Raw genomic sequence first — 25,514 nt, forward strand, 5'->3', positions numbered from 1 at the left:
AGGAAGACATCACAGCAAGTAAATGGACCATCAAACCTCATTGTACAAGTTATTTTCAGAAATTTATGTACACTTTTAGGAACTTTCAAAATAAAACCTATACAAATTGGTGCTGAAATAGAACCTGTGATACAAGGTTACACAACTGCCGCACTGCTTGAGGAGATCCGTCCATGAAATCTAGTGCACCAGATATGCCAACCCGTATATCCACTCTATTAAGTTCTAGTTCTGTCAGATTTAAAACCTGCAAAGTGTCTACTGATAAGCATATGCCATGCAGTTCATCCAACTAAATACTTTATCACCCGATAAACCAAATACCAATCCTAAAAGATAAGTTTAAACAATCACTTTACAACTAAATACTTCATCACCCAATAGAGAGGTAGTCAGATTAATTATCTTAATTTTGATCATACCCTGGCAGGAGGTAGAGAAGTTGTAACAGACATGGACATCTTGGCAGAGGAGTTATGGTAACAGACAAGAAATATTTTTTTTAGTTTCATGCCTATTCCCATTCAAGTTCTGTTTTTTTCTGAATTATTTTTTAATTTCATGTTTTCTGGAAATCTTTTAGAAGTTTCATGTCTCTTCTTTTCTTAAGTCTTTCTTTTGTTTTCGTATTGCCAGAACCTTCTGTTATTATTATACAGGCAGGCCAGATGTAGTTCACCTTTTATACCAATGGTGATGCCTCTTGAATGCACATCCTATCTTTGGAGAGTAATTGTGAGTCTACATGTGTCCACAAGTTTACTTGCAGAGAACTCATCAAAATACATTTCTGATTCAGTTATTGTATGAATCAGGCAAATTTACCAAAATACCCACTGGGTCAACTTAGCCAAAATTACAAATCCTCATTGTAGCATAAGGTGATTGTGAGCATTCATGGATCTATCGGCTCTTACTCTTGTGCTCCTTTCTTTAAAAACCTAACTCAGCAACCTACCTCCCTTGGCATGTCTTTCCTTGTTAAAGAGATATGGTGCAAACCTATCCCTCTTCGGGTTGGGAGTTTTTGTTGGGAGTCCTTCCTGGAAAGAATCAACACTTGTGATCTTCTCCAGAAAAAAAAGATCCAAGACTTGTTTATCCCTGCACAGGTGTATTCTTTGCAAAGCAGATGGGGAGAATGGGTACCACTTATTAGTGCCTTGCCATTATGCAAAAGCTGTTTGGGATTGGGCTTTATCCCTTTTTGGGTGTAGTTGGAACCCTCCTTTGAATTACAAAGTTTGTTTCCTCCATCTTTCTTCAGCTGGCCAGTAAAAAGAGGAAGGATAATGTGGAAGAGTATAAGGGCAGCTGTGTGTTGGTCTTTGTGGGAAGAAAGAAGTCCAGATTAATTTAAGATAAGGAGAGGAATGTGGAGAACTTAACAGAGTTGATCCACATAAGGGTAACACATTGGTTGAAATCCTTGAACCTGTTTTCAAACTTTACTGTGGATGATTTGTTGAGAAGATGGAAAGAAATTGCAAGTTCTTCCCAGGTTAAAAGGGTCATAAATCCTTCTTGGATTCCCCCTCCTGCTGGTTATATAAAGCTGAATTTTGATGGCAGTAGCATGGGAAATCCAGGGCTGTCAGGTATAGGGGGAATTTTCAGAAATGAGGAAGGGAATGCCTTAGCCCTTTTCTCTGGCCCAATTGGTGAGGGTGATTCTCTTAAGGTTGAGATTTTAGCAGCTTTGGAAGGGATTCAAAGGTCAAGAGAATTGAATATTAGGGGACTGATTACTGAAGGTGATCCGGGGGTAGTTATAAATTGGTTAAAGGAAGATAAGATAGGAATGTGGAAATACAACAATGAGAGGAAAAAGTTCAACTGGTTGGCAAAGGATGTTGAGATAAAGTACAGCTGGGTGAAAAGAACTGCAAATTCCTTTGCCAATGGGCTAGCTAAGCAAGGGGTGAATAGGGATTCTTTGTTTTGGGCTTATTTCTAACTCTGTACTTTTTCTTTTCCTTGTTTTGGGGGAGTTAAGATAGTTTACCTCCCTCCGCTTTTCTGTAACTTACTCTTAATTGAATTCAACAAAGATTTCTGTTATTGATAAAAAAAAATGTTAGGATGCAAAGCTATCCCCAGAGACTTATCTTGCTTCTCCTCGGAAATCTATTCATAACATCCTTTCTGTTAGCATAGGGGTATTTATGTCTTTATACCTTGATTAATGTTGCTGATCTGTAATGTCGTATTGGAACAAGTGCTCTTAACTTAAGTAAGGGCACATAGGTCTTTTCAGTTATGTTTTAATAATAATATAAGTACTTACTGGCCGATTGGGAGAAGTCAAGTTGACTCTTTCAATTCGAACCAGAATTCTCTATTCTCTCTTTCTCTCTTTCTCTCTCTCTATCACCTTTTCTTCTTCTACATAACTGAACTCAATCAGGCCGAACTCTAAGGCAGACCTGAATTCTATCATGGTATCAGAGCTTCTTGAATCTGCCTAGATTTCTGCTTGCCTAGGGTTCATTCTCTGCGCACCCTATCTAGGGTTTTCCTCCAGTCAGGTCGTATGTGGTCGGTTGCTGTGATTTCTGAGATTGCCCTCTCCTACTAGAGGAAGAATAGAGGGCCGAACTGTGTGGGCAGTGACTGTTGTGTGTGCAGCGGCTGTTGTGTGTGGACTGCTTTCCTGTTCGTATGGGTGTTACTTCAGCGATAAGGTAAGAGATTTCAGTGCATGATATCTGTTATGGATTAAATAGGAGGTGTGTTTCAAACCATATGCTAGGGTTTATGCTGGTTTCTTTGTGCATTTTGAAGGAAGAGATATGATCATATAGTGGTGAGATTTCAGGTAGTTGTAGGAGTAGGGTTTGTGGTGTGAGCACACTTTTCAGCAACAACAAGTGATAAAATCAGTGTGACAGGTGTGATCTAGGATTTGTGGTGTAAAGAGCACACATTCCAGCAACAATAAGTGTTGCAATCAGTGTGACAGGTGTGACCTAGTGGTGTGTAGTGTGCAGATCTCAGTGATAGTAGAATTCAGCAAGTGTGCAGAATCAATGATAACATAATGGGAGACAATAATGATTATAAACCTAGTGTGATGGTGCCTACAGACTACCTGAATGTTTAGATGACCTCCATTAAATTAAATGGAGAGAATTATGTGCCTTGGGCTAAATCCGTTGAAGTCTTTCTGAAGGCAAAGAAGAAGGTAAAACACATCAGAGAGGAGAAACCCTCCTTTGACTCTCACGAGTATGAAGACTGGGAGCAACAGGATGCTCAGATTATCACATGGTTGTGGAACAGTATGGAACCCAGGATTAGTGTGAACTTCATTTTCCCTGATACTGCCAAAGATGTGTGGGACCATGCGAAGAAATTGTATTCGGGGCGGGACAATACAACCAGAGTTTATCAGCTTTATCAAGAGTACTTTAACTTGCAACAGGGCAATCAGAGTCTTGAGGAGTACTATGCCAACATGAGGAACATACGTAATGAGTTGAATGTCTATCATCCTCTCACGTCTGATGTCAAGATTCAGCAACAACAGAGAGAGTAGCTTGATGTGACTAGATTTTTGGTGGGACTAAAGTCTGAATATGAACCAGTGCGGGCCCAGATATTAGGGGGATCAGCTCTTTCGTCCCTAGAAGAGGTATTTGCTCGAATCCGGAGGATTTCTATCGGTTCTACTGAGAACTCTAATATCTCAGATAGATATGCCTTTGTTGCATCGAGAGGCCATGGTGTTAGAGGTCGAGCTTGGGGAGCTCAGTCTGGCCGTGGTGGTGGTAGTGGTTCTGCATATGGCCAAAGTGGCAATGGTGGGTCTACTCATAATCATGGTGGTGGTCGTACTGGGAGCAGAGATTCAGGGGGAGCCCGTGGTAGAGGACGTAGCTCAGGCCCGAGGAAGTGCACTCATTGTGGTATGGATGGACATACCATCAACTATTGTTATGATCTACATGGTCCTCCCTCAACCTGAGCCAATCATGCCGCGACCGGTGACTCAAGTTCCAACTTTAGACAGAAGAATCATTCATCTAACCAGATGCCTCCTACATCCACAGATGGTCCCATGAAGGAGATGGTGAGTGTTCCTCGTGGTGAATATGAGAGGTTTATCCAATCACAGCAGAACACGACGACTTTTGCTCACTCAGGTATGGCTTGTCTGGCATCTACACCCAATCCTTGGATCATTAACTCTGGAGCCTCCGATCACATGACTGGAACTCCAGGTGTGTTTTCCTCCTTATCTCATTGCTCAACATCACAATCTACCACCCTTGCTAATGGTTCCACATCCTCAATTTGTGGTGTTGGTAATGTTGACCTAGATCCTGTATCCCTCTCATCAGATCTGTATGTTCCTAAATTGCCTTTTAACCTTATGTCTGTTAGCAAGCTGACCAAATCACTTAACTGCTCCATTACCTTTTATCCTTCTATGTGTGTTTTTCAGGATCTCAAGACGGGGATGAAGATTGGTGGAGGGCATGAAGCAGGTGGACTGTATTATCTTGACGGTGGTGGTGGTAGAACTTCAACAACTCTCCAGTCATCTCTTTCTCCTCTCCAGTGGCACTGCCGATTTGGTCATTCGTCGCTAAAAGTCTTGAAGTCCTTGGTTCCGTCCTTGAGTCAACTTTCTGTTTTGGATTGTGAGTCGTGTTAGTTTGGGAAACACCATCGTGTTCCCTTTAGTTCTAGGGTTGATAACCGCGTGTCGAGTCCTTTTTCTTTAGTTCATTCAGATGTTTGGGGTCCTTATAAAGTGATGTCATATAATGGAGACATATATTTTGTCATTTTTGTGGATGATTTTTCAAGGATGACGTGACTCTATTTAATGAAAGAAAGAAGTGAATTGTTTACCATTTTTCAAAAATTTTATGCTGAGATTCGTAACCAATTTGGTACCCACATCAAAGTTTTTCGTTTTGATAATGGCCGCGAATATTTATCCTCATCATTTCAGGAATACCTGGACCAACACGGCATTATACATCAGACCTCGTGTACCTACACCCCACAACAAAACGGGGTGGCTAAGAGAAAGAATCGCCATCTCCTTGAAACAACAAGATCCCTAATGCATCACATTCATGTTCCCAAACCTTTTTGGAGTGATGCAGTGCTTACCTCTTGTTTTTTGATTAATCGGATGCCCACGTTCATCCTTGATGGTCATTCTCCGTTTCAGGTCTTGTTTCCCACTTTGTCTCCGTTCCCTCTTACGCCGAGAGTTTTTGGGTGTGTCTGCTTCGTCCATAATCTGGGTCCTGGGAACGACAAGTTCGATGCCCGTTCTCTCAAGTGCATCTTCCTTGGATATTCTCGGACCCAGAAAGGGTATAGGTGTTACCATCCTGGTTCTCGATGGTCCTTTGTGTGTGCTGATGTTAGTTTCTTTGAGTCTACTCCGTTCTTTTTGGGGTCTAGTGATTCTTCTTCCTCATCACCTCCTCCTCTTCCACTTCCTGTTGTTGATCCTCCTTCCTTGTTCCAGTCGTGACCAAATCCTTGCCTCCGGTGCCACCACCTGTTGAACGCCCACCTATCCGTCATGTGTATACACATCGCCCACATGCACCAGCTACTACTCCTCCGGCTACATCTCCGTCGACAGATCCAGAACCAGACCCGCACTTAGCATCTAAGATTGATCTACCCATTGCTTTGCGGAAAGGTAAACGTACTTGCACTCTTCATCCTATTTCTAATTATGTTTCTCTTACTCACCTTTCCTCTTCCCATCGCCAGTTTGTTACCTTGTTATCATCAATTATTGTTCCTAAAGATGTCCAGGAAGCCCTTGCCTCTCTAGGGTGGTGCCGTGCCATGGAAAAAGAACTCTCAGCCCTTCATCATAGTCATACTTGGGACCTCACTGCTCTTCCTCCCGGGAAGCAAGCTGTTGGTTGTAAATGGGTTTATACGGTTAAGTATCTGCTTGATGGTCGTGTTGAACGCCTGAAGGCACGATTAGTTGCAAAAGGGTACTCCCAAACCTATGGTATTGACTACACAGAGACATTCTCACCGGTTGCTAAGATAGGGTTAGTTCATGTTGTGATCTCTCTTGCAGCCATGCATGAGTGGCCACTATATCAGCTTGATATCAAGAATGCCTTTTTGCATGGTGACTTACTCGAGGAGGTCTACATGGAGCAACCTCCAGGGTTTGTTGCTCAGGGGGAGGATGGTAAGGTGTGCAGACTAAGGAAGGCTATATATGGGCTTAAACAATCTCCTCGAGCATGGTTTGGTAGGTTCAGTGAGGTGGTAAAGAAGTTTGGTATGAAATAGTGCAAAGTTGACCATTCTGTATTTAGTCATGACTCTCCGGGAGGAAAAATACTGTTGGTGGTGTATGTAGATGATATTGTTATTACTGGGAATGATAACATTGGTATTGACAGGCTGAAGACTTCTCTGCAGGATCACTTTCAGACAAAGGATCTGGGTAAACTGAAATACTTCTTGGGGATTGAGGTAGCGAGATCCAAGTATGGGATTAACCTGTGCTAGAGGAAGTATGTGCTTGATTTGCTGGAAGAAATAGGCCTGTTGGGTGCCAAACCAGCTGAAACACCCATGGACACACATACCAAGCTAAGCAGTGATATGGGTGAAGTGTTTGAAGACCCTGGTAGATACCGACGACTTGTGGGCAAACTGAACTACCTAACCATTACCAGACCAGACATCTCATTTGCAGTTAGTGTGGTAAGCCAGTTCATGCAAAAACCTCTAATTTCTCATTGGAATGCAGTTCTGAGAATTGTGAAGTATCTAAAAGGGGCTCCGGGTCGCGGTCTGATATACAAGAGTGGGGGAAAACTTGAAATAGAAGGTTATTCTGATGCTGATTGGGCCAGTTCTATGTCTAATAGGCGGTCTACTACAGTCTATTGCACGTTTCTAGGAGGTAACCTGGTGACATGGAAAAGTAAGAAGCAGACGGTTGTGGCAAGAAGCTGTGCAGAAGCAGAATATAGGGCTATGGCGCACACCGCTTGTGAATTAGTGTGGCTAAGGAACCTTCTACAGGAAGTAGGGTACAACATTAACACTCCAACGAAGCTCTACTGTGATAATCAGGCTGCAGTTCATATCTCCTCTAATCTAGTGTTTCATGAAAGAACCAAGCACATTGAGATTGATTGTCACTTTGTGAGGGAGAAGGTGCTGAATGGAGAGCTAGACACTACACATGTTAATACAGGAAATCAGTGGGCTGACTTATTTACAAAAGGCTTGAGTCGGGGAAGAGTGGACTACATATGTAACAAGCTGGGAGTATATGTATATACTCACCAACTTGAGGGGGAGTGTTAGCGTAGGGGTATTTCTGTCTTTATACCTTGATTAATGTTGCTGATCTGTAATGTTGTATTGGAACAAGTGCTCTTAACTTAAGTAAGGGCACATAGGTCTTTTCAGCTATGTTTTAATAATAATATAAATACTTACTGGCCGACTGGGAGAAGTCAAGTTGACTCTTTCAGTTCGAACCAGAATTCTCACTTCTCTCTTTCTCTCTCTCTCTCTCTCTCTCTCTCTCTCTCTATCAGCTTTTCTTCTTCTACATAACTGAACTCAGTCAGCCCGAACTCTAAGGCAGACCTGAATTCTATCACTTTCTTTCTCTTTACTCTCTTTAGCCAAATGTTGGGTTCATTCTACTTCTAGATTGGCCTAGGATCTAGGGTTCAGGAGGGGCCTTAGGGAGTGTGAGTTTTCTTTCTTATTGGATTTACTTAATCTGTTAAACTCAGTTAAATCGGCTCAGTTCTGGTTTGATATAGGATTTGACCATCTTCCTATTATGATCTGTTCTCTCATGCTTCCTACTTTGATCTTCTTGTTGATTCCCAAGGCCCAGTGGGTTCATTCCCTGTGAAAGAAATGTGTTTTAACCCTGTTTCCCCTAAAATCAAGGTTTTTTTTTTGTTGGGAAGAGACTCTTGGGAAGATCAACACTTACGACATGCTCCAGTAGAGAAGGCACTATTGCAATCTCTCACCCCATACTGTCTACTCTGTAAAGCCAATGGTGAAACTACTCCACACTTATAATCTCTTGTTTATTTGTGTCTTGTGTTTGGGAGCATTTTTTCTCTCTTCGGATGCAGGTGGGAACCTCCTCAGGACATGATGGGTTTGTTTACCATTGGCTTCAATTGTCTACCAAGGAGAAGAGGCAAAATAATGTGGAGAGCCACTAGAGCTGTTGTCGTATAGAGAATCTGAGAGGAAAGAAATAACAGATTTTTAATGAGCAATATATGTCTTTGAAGACTATTATTGAGAACATTACTTTAAAGGTAATTCATTTGGTGAAGACTTAGATGAATTGATTAGAGGTTGGGAAGTGGTGGCACATTCTTCTACCTTGAAGCCAAGTTATAAGGAGCAATGGGTTCCTCCTAGCAGTAACAGGGTGCAACTAACTTTGAAGGCAGATCATGTAGTAATCTGAGTCCCTTAGGAATTGGAGGAGTCTTTAGGGATGGAAATTGATTTCCAAGAAGCTAAACCTAAGGCAGGTGGAGGTTGAAGGTATACCTCTAATGTGGGTTGTGCCATGCTGACACAACACGGATTGTAGGTGGCCCGGATGCCATCCGTGCAGGGCCTCAGGCCTTGGCGGGCACAACATGGTCCTCCTCCGAGGTTAGGTTGGGCATGGTTAGTGGCCTAGTTCCCATCCGTGTTGGGCTGGGCCTGAGGAACCGGGCCATGGCAGGCTGGGCCTACTTTATTTCTTTTCCGGTTTTCCACTTTTCCTAAACTAAGAAAAATTAGAAAAAATAAAAAAATAACATATAATAGCAGAAAATTAACATGAGTAAACAATAAGTTAGAAAAAATTGTCATTTCAAATCTAATTTGTACAAAAAAAATACATTGAAAAAATAATACAATGAAGTTTATCATTCAAGCTACTCTCCTCCTCTTCCCTGTTTCAGGTGAGATGCCATGTGTCTAAACAAATGGTCATTGCTATGGCAACGGAAATCATGTATGCATTTTTTGCAAACTGCTTTTCTTCCCTTTCTAGGGATTTTCACAATCTCAAACATAGTCCAGACTCCGCTCCTTCTGTTACTAGAGCGGGACTTGGTATTATTGGATTGGGCTTCATCAACAAAAGGAAAAGGATTTAAGAAGAGTTGGCCATTGAAGAGAGTAATAGAGTATGAGAGTTGTGATGAGAAAGTGGGGGGTAGGGGTATTTATAGGAATTGGGGGATAAAGTTGACCAAAATACCCTCCAAAATTAGTTGTTTATGGCTGTTGGGAGGGGTATTTTGGTCATTTAGGCCTTATGTTATTTGACTTAAATACCCTCCAAAGGACCTAAATTGGCTGTTGTATAGATGTTAGGGCCTTAGGGGGCATTTAAGAAATTTTTTGCCCCCCCCCATGATCCAAAATACATAAATACCCCTTGTGGCAGTTTATAGCTGCTGGGGGTACTTTAGTCAAAATACCCCCAAAAAAACAAATATAGCTGTTGCCCCCCTCCAATAGCTATATTCTCGCGGGCCGCACACATGCGCATGCGTGCCATGCTGTGACAGGCCTTGGAGGCCCGGATTCCTGTGTCATGCCAGGCACAACCCCTATTGTGTTGGGCCATGCTGGCCCGCCACTGGCCCAGCCCACATTACAGCTCTAGTTGAAGATGACTCTTTGTTAGTGATGGGTTGGTTAAAAACAACAGTCAGGGAAGATGGGTGTATAGACAAGAATTAAGAGAAACCAGAAAGCATGCATATGAAGTTGGGGCCTCTTTCAAATGGGTTAAAATGTCAGAAAATGGTTTGGCTGATGCGTTAGCCAAACAAAGGGGTTTCTAGGGATCAATTATATTGGGCTGCTTTGAGTGATGTTTGAAGGCTGGGCCAGCTCTATGAAGATGGAGGTTGTATTTCTTAAATGAGCTCCTTTTAATTTAATAAAATGTTTTGAAAATTGATAAAAAAAATCACAAATCCTCGCTCTAAAACCCAGGTATGACTAATTTATACATGTTCTCTCCAACACAAAACCCAAACCTTCTTGATGAGGCGGTATGGATCCCATGAATTCTAGGGTTGATCTAAGAATTTGATACAAAACAAAAGTATAAAACCCTTCAACTACACAAAATCCTGAATGTAGATCTTCAGCCAAGAGGGTGGAGTTCTCTTGTGAAGCACAGCTGATGAAAATATAACTTTACTATGACTGCAGCCATCCATGGTGACAATGTTGGTGGAGTTGTCTTGTATGGAAAAACCAACAAGATTGAGGAGATCCAATCCCCTTACCATGACATACAATCTGTAGTGATGACACTCAAAAAAAAAAAAAAAAATCCTAGACCAATGATATTTGGTCTCTTTTGAAATACACTCCCCAGGAAGGATAGACACTGAGTAGATTTCATCTACATTTGCTTCTGCCCTTTTCATTTAGTCTGTTAAATAGTTTGCTGACCATCTCACCCACTCTGTGGGCTAAGAAGTGTCAAAGCAATGTATAATATGCAGTAAGATTAATGTGTTTGCAAGAAACAGCCAACAGGACTCAGAAAAGCATCCATTATGACTCTGAGAATAACAAGAACCCAGGAAGGGTGTAGACCAAGTAGAGTTCATGTATATTTGTGTTTACCCTTACCAAGTAGTCTGTTGATCATCTAACCCACCCTGTGGGCTAGAGAAGTCAAGCAATGCATAACATTCAGTAAGTTTAATGTGTGTGAAAATGACAGCCTATAGGACTTAGAAAAGCATCCATGATAGTTTTGTCAAGAATAAAAACTTACCTTAAGGTGCAATGTGATCCTTCCATCATTTGAATCTGCCAAATGATACGCTTCAACATAGCAAGGATCACTACTACCGGTCAAAGTATATGCAGTTGGAGGAACTTTGAGGAATGTAGAGTCAATGCCCTTTGTCAATAGAAGAGTTAATTCACTAGGATCTGGCCTCCAAAGCTCCTGAATGGCTTTATGAACCAGTCCTTCCAACTTCCTGTCCTGAGCTGCAGAAGCTTCATAAAACTGAGCAGTGAGTTTGTGGTGGCTGAATGGATAATCTCCCCTGGCTTCACTAACTCCAGCCCACCTAAAAATGATACATGATTAACCACAAATACACAGAACTATGGATTTATTCCAAAAGATATTAAGCATAGAATATATAATGATAGCAAATATTTTATCATCTACAGCATCAAGTGTTTCGGGTAATAACAGGTTAAAAAACCACAGAGATGATTTTTATAGTAAATAAAACACGTACATATTCCTACGGTAAAACAATACAAAGGTAGGCAACATTGAAGGTGTAGGATATCCTTCACATGGACGCCCAAAGATTGCGGAATAAGGGGGCGGATTTCAAAAGTTTTTCTCTCCCTTCAACTGGGAATCGCATTCCCTATTTAGAAAATCATATTTTCAATGATCATTCTTGAACCATAAACTGAACCAGATCTGTACGAAAAGGAGTAGGGAGGGATTATACCTGATACGGAGAAATAGTATCTCCCAATGGAGGTGTTCACGCCCAAGGAAGGATCCAAAATCTACTCCCACTGAAAATGGCACAGTGCAGGGTGGAGCAGAATCAACAGTGTTCTTCCAAAAGAACTTGACCCTTCGCAAGAATCAACTGGATGGCTTGTGAATACAGCTCCAACCAATATTTTCTCCAAAAGATTGGAATCAAGATCGAATCTTGATTACTCCTATAGAGAGGAGGAGGTCGAACTGCTGGAGGCGGCGGGTGCAGGAAGGAGGCGGCAAGAGAGTATTCGCAGGGTGCAGAATTCTCTCTTCTTGTGATTTCAGCTCTGAAGACAAGAATGTGTTGGTTGCATGTCTAAAGGCTGCCGCCCCCTCCTCATTTTATAATCTTAAAGGGATCAGCTCCTAATCCCATTAGGAGTTGCTAATCCAAATCATATTTGGATAAGAAGTCCCTTTAAGTGATAAGGGATAACCCTTATCTTATCTGCAGATCAGATCAGCCATCTCCTAATCTAATTAGGAGGCTTCCAGATCTAAATCTTATTTAGATCTTGGACTCTCTAAGTGGATAGGGTCTGGGCCCAATCCTATCAGCTGATCCATCTCAAAATTCGCCCCTTTAAGTGACTAATCAAATTAGCCCAGTTCGAAATGGGCTTAAGGCCCATTTAAGGTTATGTATTCACTTAGCCTTCCAAACTGTTGCCCAGTTGGGCTTCCTTGTATGGTGTGGGATCCAAACATTGATCTACACATCAGCCACATGGGTTCGACCTAGCCTTTATTACAAGGCCTGGCCGAATACACTGTTATGGACAGTGCACCCCCTGAAACCCATCGAATGGGCTCTATGGGCCCAACACTTACCCTAAGTGGTCCCTGGGCCAAGCCACCTTGTAACACCCAGGGACTGTGGGCAGATGCAAGATTAGCCCATCAAGTATTATCCTCAATGGTCTTACACTTAACCTCTCAGACCATAATGATCATAAACTGCCCGACAAGAGAGGACCTCTCCCTCGGCTATAAGGAACAATGTTGTACTCTCTGCTTATATAGATCCCGGGAATTAAAACCTTTTGCAAATCATTTCGAAACCATAATATATATACTTTTATATCCCATATAAAATATATTTTGCAAAACAAATCTCAACGATTGAAATCGGCTGCCGACAGTCTTGGTTTCCATCGGTGAGAGTGTATCCCCGATCATTACCTTTGTCCGACAAAGGGGCTGATCCTGTCACTATGATCACCCACTCAGATGAATTCTCAGATTGTCCCAACATACCCAGGTTTTGACCCCCACTAAGGATCTTGCTGATTGGTATATCAAAGACAACCCAATCCGACACCTAGTGCAGCATCATAATCGAGTCTAGGGGTTGGGTGTAACTTTCCAGTTTTGCCCATCAATCTCCAAGGTCTAGGGCAATACTGAAAATCTGGTCCAGTTCATAGATTCAATTAATCCTACACTGTATGTGCCTAGGGTCTCACCCTGGCAGCTGAGACAGGCCACCCCAACCAACTTGGTGGCACCACAGTGTCAGCCTTGTCAGGATAGGTATCCCCAGACCGACCTACTGGTTGTGAACATTCTAAACTAACACGAGTCTCATTAAGTGTCCAGTTTAAGGGTATTACACAGAAACATACCAAGGGAACATGAATCAAATATGCACTTTTATTCATTTACAATAAACTCATAAAGTACATCATCTTGATTGAAGCTAAGGGCATACAAAACTGTCTAACAAACATATGTGTGGTTTCTTGAAAGCAATTTGAGAGCCATCTCATACTTAACATGCCTCCTTCATGATCCCTCTTTGAAATAACAGTTTGTTCTCCTCATCTTCCAATTCCTTAGCCATTGCAATGAAAACCTCTGTGCATCCTTGTCACAATCTTTTGGGATTTCTCCCGATTTTTATGCTTCATATCTGTATCACTAGATTTTCCTCCAACCCGTTTCTTCTCCAACTTTTTTCACAGAAAAATTATCAGTGATAGAGGTGGAGATGAAATAGAAGGCAAAACATTTTTATTAAGGTGTAGAAAGAAATACATAAAATTCCCAATCTCACATTCCCATGCAGTTGTGTTGGGCTTACAAGCATTAGAATTTTTAGAGCTAGAACTCCTAGTGTATATTTAATTTCACTAGGCATTATTTGTTACTAATTAGGCAGCTAGTACAAATGGACATAATCATAAAGAGAACCTTGATTCTAATATTTTATTTCCTAATTAAACATTATATAAGCATATGAGATAAGGATCTTTCTTGTCCATATTCATGCTTATTAATTAGATACTTTGTTCACATTGTTAATTTGTTATTGTACACTCTTGTTAGCAAATTATAGTTGAAAAATAATGGAGCTACTCAACATAATCTGGAACTATTTAACCTAGTTGTTTCACAATTTGCTCCAAGTTTAATGAAATTGACACAAATTCTTCCAGATGGCTGTAGTTAGAAAAGAAGTGCCAATTATATCTGTAGAGATTAAGATAGTCTCCCTAAATGGATTTTATGAATTGTTTTTTTTTCGGTTGGTAAGAATTTTTATGAAATCTCATTTTATAATGAGTCTAAGTCATTCAAAATACTTCCAGGGAGATGGAGATAGTGGCTCATACTTGGAAGTTGTAGAAATAGTTAGTAAGCCACGGGTGTGGGGTTCCATACACACACTTAGGCTCTAGTATGTGTGGTTCCATACCCACATCTAGTTGTTTTTAATTCCTTTTAAAATTGGGCCGGCTGGCCTTATCCTTATTCATATTATGTTTATCCTTTTTATGTTTTGTTTTATTATTAGGACTAGGATTGTTTGTTTTATCTCCTATTCTTGTAAGGAACCAAAACTACAAATAATAAAGTGTATGGGGCGGCCGATATTATCAACTGAACCCCTTTCTTCTCTCTTCTCCTCTCTTCCCTTCTCTTCTTCTTCTCCTCTACTCTTCTTTTCTTTTCTTCTCTTTTCTGAATTACAGTAGAACAGAAATCTACTTGCTTTATTCAAGTTGGTATCAGAGCAATTGGCGAGAAAAACTAGGTTTTTCATGTAAGCCTGATCTTGTTGGCTACATGAGAATCCATTAAATCAAGACTTCTACAGAAGTTTCCTGGTTCTTGGAGGTTACTGGAGTGCTGAAAACTGCCGAAGAAAGATTCTTGGAGAATTTACCCAGTGACCAGGAAGAATCAGAGATCAGATTCGATCAAGTTTAGGGTTTCAAACCTAAGTGGACAATCAGAATTCTTTTTCTGAGAAAGAATTCAGGTTCGATCAAGGTTAGGGTTTCAAACCTAAGTGGACGATCAGGGTTTCAAACCAAAGAGATCTTTTTTTCTGAGAAAGGTACATTTAAGCTAATTCGACCTTAGATAGAAGTTATCAAGAATTCTTTTTAGCAGCAACATAATAAATCTGAGAATAACTTGCTGTTTTTCAATATCTGAGAATACCTTGCTGTTGTCTCCTTGTCATTAAACCCTTCGATCTCTTTTTGAGGAATCAAGATCTGTTCTTTACTGATATTAATTTAGGGCTCTGATTTTTACTGAAGTTACAGTTTTGAGAAGAAACTGTCGACTGAAATTAAGTTCTAGGCACCTATTCTTTGCTGAGATCAATTTCTGGATTGCTTTTCTCTTTCTCATTTAGTATTTCAGCAATTCTTCTTGGAGTTTTGTGACCTATTTGCAATCTACATAGTATGGAAATGGTTGGAAGTGAGGTGAAAACACAAGGGGAAGGTTTTGAGACTGGTAACATGACTGAAAATTCGTTCCAGATTACCATTGTTAGGTTTGATGGAACAAATTACTTGGAGTGGGCCCAATCGGCAATGATGGCCATTAGGGGTAGAGGGAAATCAGGGTATGTAACCGGAGACACAAAAGAACCAGCCAAGGAGGATATATCTCATCCAAGATGGGTTCAAGAGAACTACTTGGTGATGACCTGGCTATGCAACTCTATACAGCCCCACATCAGCCAAAACTATCTCTGGGCAAAAACAGCCAAGGAGATTTGGGACAGCATGAAAGAAACCTATTCCCAACCCCTCAATGTTGCTAGAGCTTATGAGCTGAAATGTGAGGTGAAAAACCTCAAGCAAGGAAATAAAGAGAACTACTTGGTAATGACCTGGCTATGCAACTCTATACAGCCCCACATCAGCCAAAACTATCTCTGGGCAAAAACAACCAAGGAGATTTGGGACAGCATGAAGGAAACCTATTCCCAACCCCTTAATGTTGCTAGAGCTTATGAGCTGAAATGTGAGGTGAAAAACCTCAAGCAAGGAGAGAAGCCAGTCTCAGTATATTTTGCTACTCTAAAATCCCTTTGGTATGAAATTGATCACTTGGAAACTATTGAATGGGAAAGCCAGAAGGATGCAGCAACATATAGAAAACTGATTGAAACTGTGTTTACTGTAGCTACAGTAGTCCGAACCAGTAAGGAGAAGAAGAAAGAGAAGAGAAGAAGAAAAAGATGAAAGAACTGTTGAACTTGATAGCTAAACCCTATCAGTCGACCTCTTAATAGTGATTAGGCTTCTAATTAAATGTACAAGGACTAAACTGCCCCTACTTATGGGACAGAGAACCTCTAATAAGACTGCCACATAAGTTCATAACTTAACCAAGGTGAGATGACTAATCTACCCTTATTCGGCTAACTCTAACACTCCCCCTCAAGCTGGAGAATATATATCATATAATCCCAGCTTGTTACATATATAGTTCACTCTCCCTGAGCTTAAGGCTTTTGTAAACAAATCTGCCCACTGATCACCTGAGCTTACATGTTCTGTGCTTATCTCTCCAGTAAGAGCCTTCTCCCTCACAAAGTGGCAATCAATCTCTATGTGCTTTGTTCTCTCATGAAAAACAGGGTTGGATGAGATATGGAGCGCAGCTTGATTGTCACAGTACAACTTCATAGGTTTATCCATGTGGAACCCGATTTCTTGTAGGAGATTTCTCAACCACACTAATTCACATGTAGTGTGTGTCATGGCTCTGTACTCGGCTTCAGCACTGCTTCTAGCCACAACCGTCTGCTTTTTACTCTTCCACGTCACAAGATTTCCTCCAAGAAATGTGCAGTAACCTGTAACAGATCTTCTATCAAACACAGAGCCTACCCAATCTGCATCCGTGTACCCAACTACTTCAAGTTTTCCTCCTGGTTTATACAATAGCCCACGGCCTGGAGCTCCCTTCAAATATCTTACAATTCTAAGAACTGCATCCCAATGAGATATACGAGGGTTCTCCATAAATTGGCTCACCACACTGACTGCAAAGGAGATGTCTGGTCTCGTGATAGTCAAATAGTTCAGCTTCCCCACTAGTCGTCTATACCTTCTAGGATCATCAAATATTTCCCCTGTATCACCGCTCAACTTAACATTTGGTTCCATAGGAGTCTCAGCCGGTTTTGCACCTAACAGTCCTGTTTCGTCCAATAGATCGAGAACATTTTCTTTGACACAGGTTTACACCTTGTCTTGATCTAGCAACTTCTATACCCAAGAAATACTTCAATGTCCCAAGGTCTTGAGTTTGTCGATCCCAATTTGTCACTGCCAGTTATGACAATATCATCCACATAGACCACTAATAAAATCTTTCTAGCTTCTGAGTCATAGCTGAACACTGAGTGATCAACCTGGCATTGTTTCATTCCAAAATTCTTCACCACTTCACTAAACTTCCCGAACCAAGCACGAGGCGATTGTTTCAACCCATAAATTGCCTTTTTCAGTCTGCACACCTTACCAGCCTCCCCCTGAGCAACAAACCCAGGTGGTTGCTCCATATGTACCTCCTCTATAAGGTCACCATGAAGGAAGGCATTTTTTATGTCAAGTTGAAATAAGGGCCAATCATACATAACTGCTAGGGAAATTAACACACGGACAGAGCTAATCTTAGCCACTAGAGAGAAGGTCTCCATATAGTCCACTCCATACAATTGTGAATACCCTTTAGCAACAAGTCTGGCTTTTAGACGCTCCACACTACCATCTGGCAAGTATTTAACAATATACACCCATTTACAACCCACAACATGCTTACCAGGAGGAAGAGTAGTGAGCTCCCACGTGTGAGTATGCTGAAGAGCAGAGAGCTCCTCCATTGCCTGCCTCCACCCAGGTGAACTAAGAGCCTCTTGAACATTGTTAGGTATGGAAATAGATGACAATAGTGAAACAAACTGGCGATGTGAGGCGGAAAGGTGAGATACTGAAACAAAATTAGAAATGGGAAGGAGAGTAGAACTACGTTTACCTTTCCGTAAGGCAATGGGTAGGTCAAGTCCTGAAGGTTCAGCAACAGGAGCAATGACAGGATCCGCGGACAAGGTAGAAGCTGGAGGAGGGGCCGGTGTCGTTCGACGTGTATACACTTGCCGAATTGGTGGTCGTTCAGTAGGGATCTGCACTAGATGAGATGATGAGTCAACTCCAACAGGAACACCCGGAACAGGATCACTGACCGGAAGAGGAAGAGGAAGTAAAGGTGGAGACGAAGATGCTTCAGTTCCTGAGAAGAAGGGAACAAACTCAAAAAAGGTGACATCATGACAGACATAGCACTTCCGAGTAATGGGATTGTAACACTTGTACCCTTTTTGAGTCCTAGAGTAGCCAAGAAAGACACACTTAATGGAGCGTGCATCCAACTTGTCTATTCTAGGACTCAGATTGTGAACAAAGCACACACAGCCAAAGATACGAGGTGTTAATGGAAAGGGAGACAAGGTGGGAAACAAGATACAGAAGGGAGACCGATCATGAAGAATAAAGGAGGGCATCCAATTAATGAGGAAACACGCAGTAAGTACAGCATCACTCCAAAACCTTTTAGGAACACTCATATGATGAAGAATAGACCGAGTTGTTTCAAGGAGATGACGGTTCTTCCGTTCAGCCACCCCATTTTGTTGAGGAGTGGATGCACAAGAAGTTTGATGAATGATGCCATGCTGTTCCAAATACTGTTGAAAGGAAGTTAGAAAATATTCACGACCATTATCTGAACGAAGAACTTTGATTGGAACACCAAATTGTGTACGTATTTCAGCATGAAATTTTTGAAAAATGAAAAATAATTCACTCCTTTCTTTCATTAAATAAATCAATGTCATTCTTGAACAATCATCAATAAAAGTGACAAAATACTTGTAACCATTATAAGACTCTATTTTGATCGGGCCCCAAACATCTGAATGAACCAAAGCAAAAGGACTAAACATACGACTTTCAACTCTAGGACTGAAGGAAACACGACGATGTTTCCCAAACTGACACGACTCACACTGTAACACTGACAAATGACTCAAAAACGGAACTAGTATCTTGAGTGCCTTGAGAGAAGGATGTCCCAGTCGACAATGCCACTGTAGAGGAGTGAGTGAAGTCTGAAGTGCAACTGACGATCCACCACCGTCAAGGTAATACAATCCACCAGCTTCATGCCCCCCACCAATCTTCTTCCCTGTCCTAAGATCCTGAAAAACACAAGAGGAAGGGAAAAAAGTAACAGAGCAGTTAAGAGTCTTGGTTAATTTACTAATAGACATAAGATTGAATGGAAACTTAGGGACATATAGAACAGATGATAAAGAAAGAGAAGCCATGTCAACATTGCCAACACGACAGATGGGAGAGGAGGAACCATTTGCAAGGGTAACAGTTTGAGATGTGGAAGTTTCAGAGAGAGAAGAGAACACATCTGGAGTCCCGGTCATGTGATCAGAGGCTCCAGAGTCAATAATCCAAGGAGAGGTTTTAGATGACAGGCAAGCTATACCTGAGTGGGCAAGAGTAGCAGTAGTGCGCTGTGAAGTGGACTAAAGGAACCGCTCATACTCATCACGCGGTACACTCACCATCTCCCTTTCGGAAACAGATGTAGATGTGGAAGGAGTTAGGTCTACCTGTTGATTATCACTGACATCAACCCCACAAGCAATAGCATGATTGGCCAATTTAGAGGGAGGGCGGCCATGGAGATCATAACAGAAATTTACGGAATGTCCTTCCCTACCACAGTGGGTACACTTCCTTGTAGAGCTGCCTTTTTCTTTGCCACGGCCTCCCCCTGAGTCACGACCACCACCACGGCCAAATATGGAACCACCAAGACCTCCTCGGGAGGCATGTCCTCCCCTTTCTACCACGTCCACCTCCTCTGGCTGTTACAAAAGCTGATCTATCAGACTGTGTGGGATTCTCTATCTGTCCCAAAGAAATCCTACGAAGCCGAGCAAACACTTCCTCAAGTGTAGGAAGGGTAGAGCCCCCCAATATTTGGGCTCTAACTGGTTCATACTCTGAACCCCACTAAGAACCTTGTGATTCAACCCCACTAAGAACCTTGTGACATCTAGTTGTTCCCTCTGTTGTTGCTGTACCTTAACATCTAAAGTGAGAGGATGATAGAAATTAAGTTCATTTCTGAGGTTCTTCATACTGACATAGTACTCTTCTAGGGTTTTATTTCCTTGTTGCAGACCAAAGTACTCCTGATAGAGCTGATATACCCCTGTAGTATTATCTTGCCCAGAATACAGCTTCTTGGCATGTTCCCATATGTCCTTAGTTGTATCTAAGAACATGAAGTTGGTACTAATTTTGGGTTCCATATTGTTCCATAGCCATGTCATGATTTGAGCATCCTCCTGTTCCCAATCACCAAACCCTGGAGAGTCAGCCGGTGGTTTATCTTCTTTCACATGCTTCACTTTTCTCTTTGCCTTGAGAAAAACTACCACCGACTTGGCCCATGGAACATAGTTCTCACCATTCAGTTTAATCGAGGTCATTTGTACACCTAGATAGTCAGAGGAAACCACCACACTAGGTTTCTGATCACTACAGCCATCTCCCATTGCTGCCATGATACTCTTTCAATGCTGCCTCTAATCTGAATTCCCAATCACCAACTAAGTGCTGCTGTCAAGAGTTTGATGTTTCGGAACCTACAGCAGTCCCTAAACACAATGATAGATACACGCGCCTTTGTTCTTATCCACACCACTACTGATTTCACAAAAAAAAAACACAGACTACACCGACATTAATTCAACACTTACTAACCACATGCAAGCTCTCTTACAACTACTCAACAAAAACTCAACTAGCTGTCACACCACTACTGCTGTCAAGAGTTTATGCATTACAAGCACCACCACACAGCCATAGCTGTCACACACAATACAGACCTGCTTTAACGCTTTTAAGAGGGCACCACCAACCAACAAAAACTCAACTAGTACCATTGCATTACACCTTGCACCATTCGGCCACCTACAGTAGCAGCCCTTACAACATTTGGTCACTGTAAACACAGCCTGTTCTTGGAATTTTTCCAAAAACCAGGGCAACAACCAACCTAGTTCTCTAGGTTCTGATCAGTCCTCTCAAGTTCTTGAAGATTTTCAACCCAGAAATACCAACAGCACATAGAGGAGAGATAACCAACCTTCGTTTGAGAGCTTCAGCCAACCATTCACTGCTGAAGTTGTTTTCTTAGGAAAGAAGGTTCTGTGCACCAGAAAAAAAGAGCTGTGATGTTTCAGGCCTGGGACAAACCATTTTTCTCCATTGACAGCCCAGAGAAGAAAAGGAGAGAAATGAAGCATGAACTGAAGTTGTCACGAACTGAAACAGGTCACGAACTGAAGCTGTCACGCTCTGATACCATGTTTTTACTGTAGCTACTGTAGCTATTGTAGCTACAGTAGTCCGAACCAGTAAGGAGAAGAAGAAGAAGAAGATGAAAGAAATGTCGAACTTGATAGCTAAACCCTATCAGTCGACCTCTTAATAGTGATTAGGCTTCTAATTAAATGTACAAGGACTAAACTGCCCCTACTTAAGTATGGGACGGATAACCTCTAATAAGACTGCCACATAAGCTCATAACTTAACCAAAGTGAGATGACTAATCTACCCTTATTCGGCTAACTCTAACAGAAACAAATAGGGTTTTTGAGTTCTTAGCCAGTCTAAACTCAGATTTTGATATTACAAGACAACAACTTCTCACTAGGGAGAGCGTGACTCTATCTCATGCCTACTCATTAGTCCACAGTGAAGAGTATGAGGAAGGCAATGCTATCTTTTCAACCCATAGAAGCAGCCTTGGCAGCAACAAAATTCAAGGCTAGAGGGGAAAAGGAAAGGGAAGTTAAGATGGAGGACAAAAGAGATATTTTTTGTGATCATTGCAAGAAGCCCAAACACACTAGGGACACTTGTTGGAAGTTGCATCATCATCTAATGCCAGCTAGACTTAGAAACAATAAGGAAAGTGCTAATACAACAACTACTACTAACAATACATCCTCTTCTAGCAAAAGGACCAATCCTTAGATGCCTTAGCAACTGTCCGGGCTGCACTGGCACAACTAGAAAAAGAAGTTGGCATTTCTGGATCTACATCTCAGTCTTCAGCTATTACACCTGCTCAGCCTATTTCAGCCCTTGCTCATACAGGTACAAGAGCTACTGCATGCCATGCTTCTGTCCCATGTAATACTAGATCTTTTTGGTTAATAGATTTAGGTGCTTCAGACCATATGACCAGCTTATCTACTTTGTCTAGAACCTATTGTTTATTCTGGGAGAGACAAAGTTTCTATTACTGATGGCTCCCTTGTACCAATTTCTGGCAAGGGAGACATCAGATTGTCTGATGCCATCACCCTATCCTCAGTTTTGTATGTTCCCAAGCTTAGTGCTAACTTACTTTCAGTTAGTAGTATTACTAAAAATCAAAACTGTTCAGTAACCCTTTTCCCTGATCGGTGTGTTTTACAGGATCTGGAAACAAAGAAGTTGATTGGGATTGGCCATGAGATGAATGGAGTCTACCTACTTGAACATTCACAGGGGGAGCAGAGTGAAGTAGGGAAATTGCTTGTCTCTCAGTCTTGTAGTAAGATTATGCTTTGGCACAACCACTTAGGTCATTTATCTTTTGGGTCTTTGAAAAGTCTTTTTCCAAAACTTATTTGAGTCAGTAGAAGTGTCTAGTTTAAGGTGTGAAAATCGTGAGCTTGCAAAACAAAGTAGATCATCTTATCCTTTGAGTAATGAAAAAAGCAACATTCCTTTTGAAATTGTGCACATCGATGTTTGAGGGCCATATCATACTCCCACCATGGGGGGTACAGATATTTCTTATTATTTGTTGATGATTATACCCGTTTTCCATGGGTCTACCTTATGCACTTTCAAGATGAGGTCCCTTCTCTAACCCAAGCTTTCCATCAGATGGTTCTAACCCAGTTTGAAACCAAGATTAAAACTCTTAGATCTGATAACGCCAAGGAATACTTTGCAAAACCCTTGGCATCCTATCTCCTTGATCATGGGGTCATTCATCAAAGCGCCTGTCCTCGTACACCTTAGCAAAACGGGGTTGTTGAGAGAAAAAACAGGCATATCTTAGAGGTAGCCAAAAGCATCATGCTCAACTCTAATGTTCCCATACGCTTTTGGGGGATGCAATCCGTACAACCGTGTACCTTATTAACATGGTTCCTTCACGAGTTCTAAACATGCAAACCCTGTTCAGTCTCTAGTATCCAAATAAGGACCTATTCACTATTCCCCTCAAAACTTTTGGGTGTACTTGTTTTGTTCAAATCCTTGGACCTCATCGCTCCAAATTTGATCTCAAAGCTACTAAATGTATTTTCCTTGGGTATGCACAAAACCAAAAGGGATATTGTTGTTATGAGCCTGTTTCAGGGAAGCATTTTGTGTCCATGGATGTCACTTTTTTTTTGGATATGCCCTACTATCATAGGGCTTCTCCTCAAGGGGATAACAGTGGAAGGGATTTCAGTTTCAGCCCCAAAAGTTCCTTTACCTATCCCAGTTACTGAGGGGGATAGTTGTGAGGAGGGTTGTCAAAAATGCAGAGAGTTGAGGGTCTATCATAGAAAGTGGTGCAGGCAGGTTGATTCTCATACTCAATAGCAAACCAGGTCAATTCCAACATCTTCTACAGCCCCAAATCCAGACACTACTACTGCTCCCACTATTGATCCCATTATTACAGATGTTCAGCCTCCACCGTCAGATGACCTTGATCTTCCAATTGCTATTCGTAAAGGGAAGCGTCGTTGCACCTCATCCACTGCCGATTGCATCTCCAAGTTCCTTTCCTATAATAGTCTCTCAGAATCCTATAGATCTTACTTGGCATCTATTGCTGCTATTCCTATACCTAGAAAAGTACAAGAAGCCCTTTTGATACCAAAATGGAAGGAACCAATGCAAGTAGAGATGGATGCCCTTTTTAAGAACATGGGAACTAGTTAACCAGCCTGAAGAGAAGAAACATGTTGGATGCAGATGGGTGTTTTCTATGAAATATAATGCTAATGGTACTGTAGAGAGGTATAAGGCCAGATTGGTTGCAAAGGGATTCACACAAACTTATGGCATAGACTATACAGAAACCTTTGCACCTGTTGCAAAAATGAACACTATCAGAGTTCTTCTATCCATTTCTGCAAACTTCTCATGGCCACTATTTCAGTTGGATGTTAAGAGTGCCTTCCTCAATGGAGACTTGCAAGAAGGAGTATACATGGAGTTACCCCCTGGCTTTTATAATACAGAAGCAGGAAAGAAAGTTTGCCTTTTGAAAAAGGCCTTGTATGGGCTGAAACAATCTCTGAGAGCTTGGTTTGATAGGTTTAGAATGGCTTTGGACAAATTCGGATACATGCAGGCTCAGTCAAATCACACTCTTTCCTTTAAGAAGATAGGTCATTCCTGACTCTACTTGCAGTCTATGTAGATGACATTGTGATAACAGGGAGTGACATCAGTGAAATTGAAACTCTTAAACAACATCTTCACAAGGAGTTTGGAGTGAAAGACCTAGGGAAATTACACTATTTCCTAGGAATTGAGGTAGCTCGATCTAAGCATGGCATTTTTATCTCTCAAATGAAGTATGTTCTGGACTTATTGGAAGAAACTAGAAAGTTAGGAGTAAAACCTGCTGACACTCCTATTGAGCTTAACCATAAAATAAGTGCAGAAAGTGGAGAACTTCTTGAGGATAGGGCTATGTACCAAAGGCTGGTTGGAAAACTTCTTTATCTCTGCCTAACTCGGCCAGATATTTCTTATGCTGTCAGTGTTGCCAGTCAATACATGCATACTACTAGGACCGCCCACCCCCTTGCAGTAGAAAGGATTCTTGCCTACTTAAAGAGGTGTCCAGGGAGAGGTATACTCTTCAAGAATAATGGTCACATGAAAATAGAAGTGTATACAGATGTGGATTGGGTTGGATGTGTTGATGATAGGAGGTCCACCTCTGGATATTGTGCATTTGGGGGGGGGAGGGAATCTTGTTTCCTGGAGAAGCAAGAAACTGAATGTTGTTTCTCGTTCTAGTGCAGAAGCAGAATACAGATCCATGGCCAATGGTGTTGCAGAAGTGTTATAGCTGAGATCCTTGCTTAATGAGTTGGAAATTGATTATGAGAAGCCTCTGATGCTGTATTGTGGTAATCAAGCTGCAATTAATATTGCCCACAACCCAATTCAGCATGACAGGACTAAGCATATCGAGGTTGGCAGGTATTCTAACCGAGAGCGAGTCATATCTCAAGAAGTATGCCTTCCTTACATTGCCTCAGACATGCAGTTAGCTGATCTTTTCACCAAAGTAGTCACAAAAATCAAATTGGAGACAGATTTACGCAAGTTGGGCATGACACATATCTACTCCCAACTTGAGGGGGAGTGTAGAAATAGTTAGTAAGGCATGAGTGTGGGGTTCCATACCCACACTTAGGCTCTAGTATGTGTGGTTCCATACCCACATCTAGTTGTTTTTAATTCCTTTTAAAATTGAGTCGATGGCCATATCCTTATCCATATTTTGTTTATCCTTTTTATGTTTTGTTTTATTATTAGGA

The 25,514-nt window shown here is 41.5% G+C and overlaps 1 pseudogene across 1 annotated transcript in view; it reads right to left on the reverse strand.

Moving 5' to 3' along the window:
• The window catches only part of LOC148868230 (protein TPLATE-like), a 35,459-nt pseudogene that overhangs the window by 2,037 nt on the left and 7,908 nt on the right, over positions 1-25,514 (reverse strand). The window contains exons 4-5 of the transcript XR_016108152.1: positions 10,808-11,111; positions 125-247 (exon numbers count right to left, since the gene is read on the reverse strand). The product of XR_016108152.1 is annotated as a protein TPLATE-like (transcript). The remainder of the gene's footprint in view (positions 1-124; positions 248-10,807; positions 11,112-25,514) is intronic.

The sequence above is a fragment of the Nelumbo lutea genome, chromosome 2 (assembly GCF_056320005.1).
Source record: "Nelumbo lutea isolate HS-2025 chromosome 2, American lotus-T2T, whole genome shotgun sequence".
Lineage (NCBI taxonomy): Eukaryota > Viridiplantae > Streptophyta > Magnoliopsida > Proteales > Nelumbonaceae > Nelumbo > Nelumbo lutea.